General features: G+C 32.0%; 1 long non-coding RNA gene across 1 annotated transcript; it reads left to right on the forward strand.

The window, feature by feature from the left end:
• Nucleotides 1–183: 183 nt before the first annotated feature.
• On the forward strand, nt 184–5,496 carry LOC131630799 (uncharacterized). Its single transcript, XR_009292495.1, has 3 exons — nt 184–3,207; nt 3,732–3,824; nt 4,930–5,496. It is a non-coding gene; the product is annotated as an uncharacterized LOC131630799 (long non-coding RNA).
• The last annotated feature ends 504 nt before the right edge of the window (nt 5,497–6,000 follow it).

Genomic DNA, 6,000 nt, shown 5'->3' on the forward strand with positions numbered 1-6,000 from the left:
GCTACAATAATTTAGCTACAATAATTTAGCTACCAACTATATCCGCGGTTAATCTCCGGTTAAGATGGTGAATTTCAACTACGAATAATATTTTTTCAGGTTATTATATCATATTATTTATTTCTTTGTAGTAAATATATAACATTAAAAAAGACTCGTGTCTTCAGTTGAGATACACTTGTTTTCTCTCTCTTAATTTTGAGAAACATGTGTACTTTCTCTCTCCAAGTATTCTGAAACGAAAGCTCGCTCTTTGAATCGCTCTCGCCGAAAACTCGGAACGAATTCGGAAACCCTATCTCTCTCGATCTCATCATTGATCTACACAATCACTCTTCTCGCTAAGCTCCACAGTCTCCATCAAAATGTCCCTGATCTACACCGCTTTTAATCTTCATTATATTTGGCTTTGAACTTTCATAGATCTTTGATTTTCATCTCTTGCGATTTTCTATTATCAGGTATCATAAAATCACAAGTAACTTTTGATTTTTTCTTCGTATTGGATTTTATTGCTAGTCTTAACTTCCAATTTCCTCTCTGATGTTCTGTATTACTTTCCTATCTTTTGATTGAATTTGAATGTTAGGTTAAAGTTTAGCAGTGTCCTTTCAATGTCAATGCATTACTTCCTTATCGATTCTGTCTATGCCTTGATCAATGTTTCTATGCATTGCTTCAGAAAATTATTCTAGAAAAAGAAATAATTAAATATTGTAAGTTGCAATGATTATAATAGTTACTATGTTGATTCAATCTAATATCATGTATTTTCAGTGTGATTGCAGCATGAAGATGGGTAAGACATCATCTTTTTGAAATGTAAGATTAGATGATGGCAGAGCTTTTGCTGAGCTTGGTTTTGAACATAGTGAAATGTAAGACACCATCTAATTTTTATTCACTATGTTCAACAATACATCTTAGTCTTACCAGTGCCTTCCCATGATGAGCATTTTTTGAAAGCAATCAAACTAGTCAACATTTTGCCAGAGATGCTTATGGCTGATAGTTTTCGAGTGCAGTATTGTATATCTACCTTTAATTTGTATTTTATAAATGTTACTCTTTTGAGCTATCATTTTTATTGCTCTTTTATATTTTTTTTAGTGATCTGTCATGTTATTCTCTCTTGTGATAGTTTCTTTCATATAAAAAATGACTTTGACAGTACTGATACATTTCCCATCTCCTTCCAAATATAGTGACTGGGGACTTTACTTGTCCATTTTGCTTAATGCAGTGTGCAAGCTCTAAGGTATATGTTGTCGCTTGTACTATAGTAATTACTTGTTTGACTCGTAATTTTATAATTAGAGAGGTTGTTGGCCTTTTTGCTTTGTTAGAAGTTAAGAGAAAAATTCGAAAACTATTTTTCACGGAAAAGCATTGGATTTCAGTAGTTTATATACTCATTCTCTTTATTTAGCGGATGAGTCTATGTAGTTTGTGATTGGTTTTACACTGTTGATAATTCATTTTGAATAAACTGGTTTTGTAATATTGTTGTTAGCTAAAGGTGAGTTAAATTAAAGTGTTTTATTTATGTTCGGGTATACTTACTATGAGTTGAATAACACTTTTGAGGCTAAAATAATTTGCTATCTCTTCATGGAAACAAGTCATCATCAATTTACTATGTTCATTTTTTTAATATTTATTGATAGGTAATAAATCTAATAAGCAATATGTGGTGTTGTATTTTTAATATTTTTAGTATATTTAGAATTCCAAATGTAGGGTTTACCTGTTTAGTATATTAACCTTTTTTTCTTCTTCATACTCAATTTTTTCAGTATGTTGATCTTTGTTTGTACGTAACAGGGACACCTCATTGATCTTTGTTCAAAGGGAGGTGCAAACATTACTGAAGTTTGCACTAGCTGTTGCACTTTCTATTATCTGAGTAAATCCTACTATTTTGGAAGGCCTTTGTGCTTAAAAATAAATCCATTCTCAGGTATGCCTAAATGAAGAAACATGTTTTATATTCATTCACTGTAAGCTTTATATTGATATCACTTTGTAAGATTTGTATGGTTATTGATTCATTTTTGTTTTGTGATGCTACTACAATTTGTGTCACTTTTATAGTGTTAATTACTTATAGTGTTACTTATTGTTCTATCTCACTATAGTTGTTTATTTTCTATTCTACATATATTTAATTTGTCCCCTAGCAATGAATTGGTTCTTGTGAAAAAGTAATCTGAATTTGAGCCAAAGAACTATAGTGGATGAATTTATAGTGTTTCTCTGTCATGGAAACAGTTTATAGTGTTTTTCTCTATGTAGAAAACTATCATCTTAGTATGTTATAATGTAATTGCTCTATTTTGAAAGATATTTGGCCAAACAGTTGGTGAAGTAAGAATTGTTTCCGGTATGCATGAATGAAATGCGGCACCGACTCTAGAAACTGATGCTTTTATTGCACTCCTTGGTAGCTACCTGAATAACTATGAAATGGTTTTAGAATTAATTATTGAGTGTGTCTTATTACATGTCAATGCTACTAAAGGAAAATGTTCTCTTATATACTGAAATTCGCTTTTATTTTGTTAGTCTGTAATCCTATTTCACATGCCCTGCATTCTTTCCTCATGGTTAGAAGAATACATAACTATGGAAGAGCTTATGGAGATGATAACTTGGGCACAGCTTGGAGTTCATAAAAAACCGGTAACCTTCAGACCTTTGATGAAACCAAGTTCAACTTCACTAAAGTTGGCCAAGAAGAAATTCTGTTTCTGTTTGAGGCTAGCAGTGATGGGGATGCTTAATTCTTTCTAAGCACCAATTGATGTTGATAGTTCTCCTAGTTTTGTTGCCATCAATGTATGATTATCAGATTTTATTTTCTTTGTAGGACCTTTTTGTCATTTAGGTCATTGTTTTAAGTTACAGTCTTTATGTGGCTGCAATATGCGGTTGTCGAGTACGATATAAAACCATGCTTGAGGGTTCAGTTGAAAAGTTGTTTATATATATTTTTTGTTTGCATATGTACAATTTTAACAGGTTAGTCCTATTGAATATGGGCATGTGCTGCTGATTCCTCGAATTTTCGAGTGTTTGCCCCAAAGGATTGATCACACGAGCTTTTTGCTTGCCCTTCACATGGCAGCCGAAGCAGGAAATTAGTATTTTCGATTGGGTTACAACAGCTTGGAGGCGTTTTCCACTATTAACCATCTCCACTTCCAGGTATTCTTCACTGAACGAATTGAGAAAATATTAGCTTATTCCATTTCTTATTTAGTATTCTGGCACTAATGAAAACATGATTTCGACAAATCCAAGCATATTATTTGAAACTGCTTTTTCCAATTGAGAAGGCTCCTACTAAGAAAGTCAGCAAACTAAATGGTGATGTGAAAATATTTAAACTATTGAGCTATCCAGACAGAGATCTTGTCTTTGAGGGTGGTCATGCACTGAATGATTTAGCAAATATTGTTTCTGAAGCTTGTCTTCAACACAACAACTTACCTTACAATATTCTTATTTATGACTAAGGGAAGGGGAGTTTTTTCTTACCACAGGCAAAGTTTTCTATGAATCTATAGCGTTGTACCCCTGTTATAGCTATTGCTTTTATACACTGGATTTCATTTTGCTGCAGATTCTTTCTTTTTTCAACCCTCTTAAGTAGGCCTGAAATCTCATTCCTTAGTTTGCACATTTGATATTTTCGGTAACTATTTAATTTGAAAAACAATGCTATGTAGAAAACAAGCTCTTGGAAAAGTGAGTGTTGAGCTTCTGGACAGTCAAGTTAATCTGGCCGTGTAGGAAATCAGCGGACACATGGTGTTAAAGATGTAGGTAACTAATTCTCTATATATTTTGATGATGCTAGAGACTATTCAAGCTAACGTGCAAGTCTTTCATTTATTTTGATACATGTTCACTAGTGACATATTTTGATGGAGGGACTAAATTGATTGACATACATTAAAATTTTGTAGAATTTTCCAAAGAGAAATATGATACTCTTGACATCAAAATTTTGATGTCAAATACGATATTCTTTGATTTTGTAGCGTACTTTTGGAATGTGTGTTAGTTGTAGAGGATAAAAAGTTAGAGAGAGACTGAGATAAATATCAATCTTTACATGCTTGATTACTTCCCATGACATTTTCTAGTCAAATTCTTAAACGAAAATAATTGAATGGCTCTGAGTGTTTGTTATGCTAGCTTAGAAAATTCTTTACTTATGTATTTTTATTTATGAGGGAAGATGGTATATGATCCTTAGGATTTATCAAAATTTATAAACCTGATTAGAAGACATAATTTTTCCTCTAGATTTTTAGTGACTTACAGTGAATATTTTATGCATTAAGGTACCTATTGTAACTACTGAATCAGATTTGCAATACAAGGATATTAAATTTTGGCAAGGACCTAGTCCACCAATTGGATTCTAGGTGTGTAAAACCTTCAGACTTATTCAGTTTCTCTTGCATGCTCATGAGCGTCTCCGCCATTTCAAAAAGGAAGTCATCAAGATCAGCGCTTAACTACTCAATATGTATCTTAAGCATGGAAGCATGTGAACCTTTTTTCCCTGGGAAATGGCATGATATACTCTGATAATGATCTCTTTAGAATTTTATTAACAAATTTTGATGATTTCATTACCCTATAATGATATGGGCTTACTAACTACTAAGTTCTTCAAGATGTCAAATATCTCTTACTCTTTGCAGATGCACTATGTCCACCTTTTCTTCCTTTTCAGTCTAAACTAGCTAAAGTTTGAAATTACCTTATAAAATGACTAATACATTATTCACTTATTCAACTTTGAATAAACTTAAAAGATGCCTTTTGTCTGCAGTAATGTCCTCTGTCAGCATGTGATATTGTTTACTCTCAATAGATCAAGATTTACTAGATTTCAATGTGTGTCTCTAACAGGTGGCGGCTCGCACTGGATAAAGAAGGATCTCAGAAAGATGATACTACTATGGGAGGCAGTGATCAAGATTTGAGCTCCAGCTTTGAAGTAGAAATTAATTGGTCTGAGGTAATCATTCTGGTTTACAGTTAGTGAGGTGTGTAAAGCAGGGATGCCATTAACTGACTCTTATATATTGTGTTTGTCTATCAACTTTATTAGAAATCTATGTCCGTTTGTCTATCAACTTTATTAGAAATCTATGTCCGTCTCGCTTGCTGAAGTCAATGGTCCTTCCTATAGCCCATAATTGTGAATTTCTTTGAAAATGTAAAATAATGCATTTTGGATGAGTTTTATCCAATGTTTTGGAGATAGTTAAATTTTTTAGGCGGTTTCTAACTAATATGCTCATGAGTTGGAAGTGTAAAGTGAGTTAATTAATTCTGAAGATATATAAATATGAATTGCTTTTTAGTCGTGTTATCATTATAGTAATGAAATATAATTTTGAATGCGAAAAATTCTATAATATCTTAAAATTTTAATTTTTTATTTGAACAAATACTTAATTGTTGACAATTACAATACCCTAGAAAATTGTTTTTTATAATTATATCGCAATTTAGCCTAATTAATTATTAAAAAATCGCTTTAAATTTAGCTTGCGATTTACTATGATATTTTCGTAGTGAAATTGCAGCTGAATAGATAGAACATATAAAATTAAAACTGACATTCTGCTACCAATTAGCTGTGGTTTAGCTAGAGAATTTTAAATATTTGTTGGAGTTTTGCTAGGAAACACGTGCCAAGATAATTAGCCGCCCAATCCATGCTACGGCACATGTTGTAGTTAATCCACAACAAAACTCCAACTAATTCTGTTTAATAGAGATTAGCTACGAATTAGCTAGTGTAATTGTCGTAGCAAATCGCAATTTTTCTTGTTGTGTTTATAAGTTTGAATAATTCTAAAAATGTTTTATTTTTAGGTACTCAAACATCTTGTATCATATTTAATGATTTAACCATTAGTCCTTGTTTAGTTTAGACTTAACTTTTTTTGTCCAATTCAAATTTCTTTCTTT

Source organism: Vicia villosa, unplaced genomic scaffold (genome assembly GCF_029867415.1).
Source record: "Vicia villosa cultivar HV-30 ecotype Madison, WI unplaced genomic scaffold, Vvil1.0 ctg.000739F_1_1, whole genome shotgun sequence".
Classification (NCBI taxonomy): domain Eukaryota; kingdom Viridiplantae; phylum Streptophyta; class Magnoliopsida; order Fabales; family Fabaceae; genus Vicia; species Vicia villosa.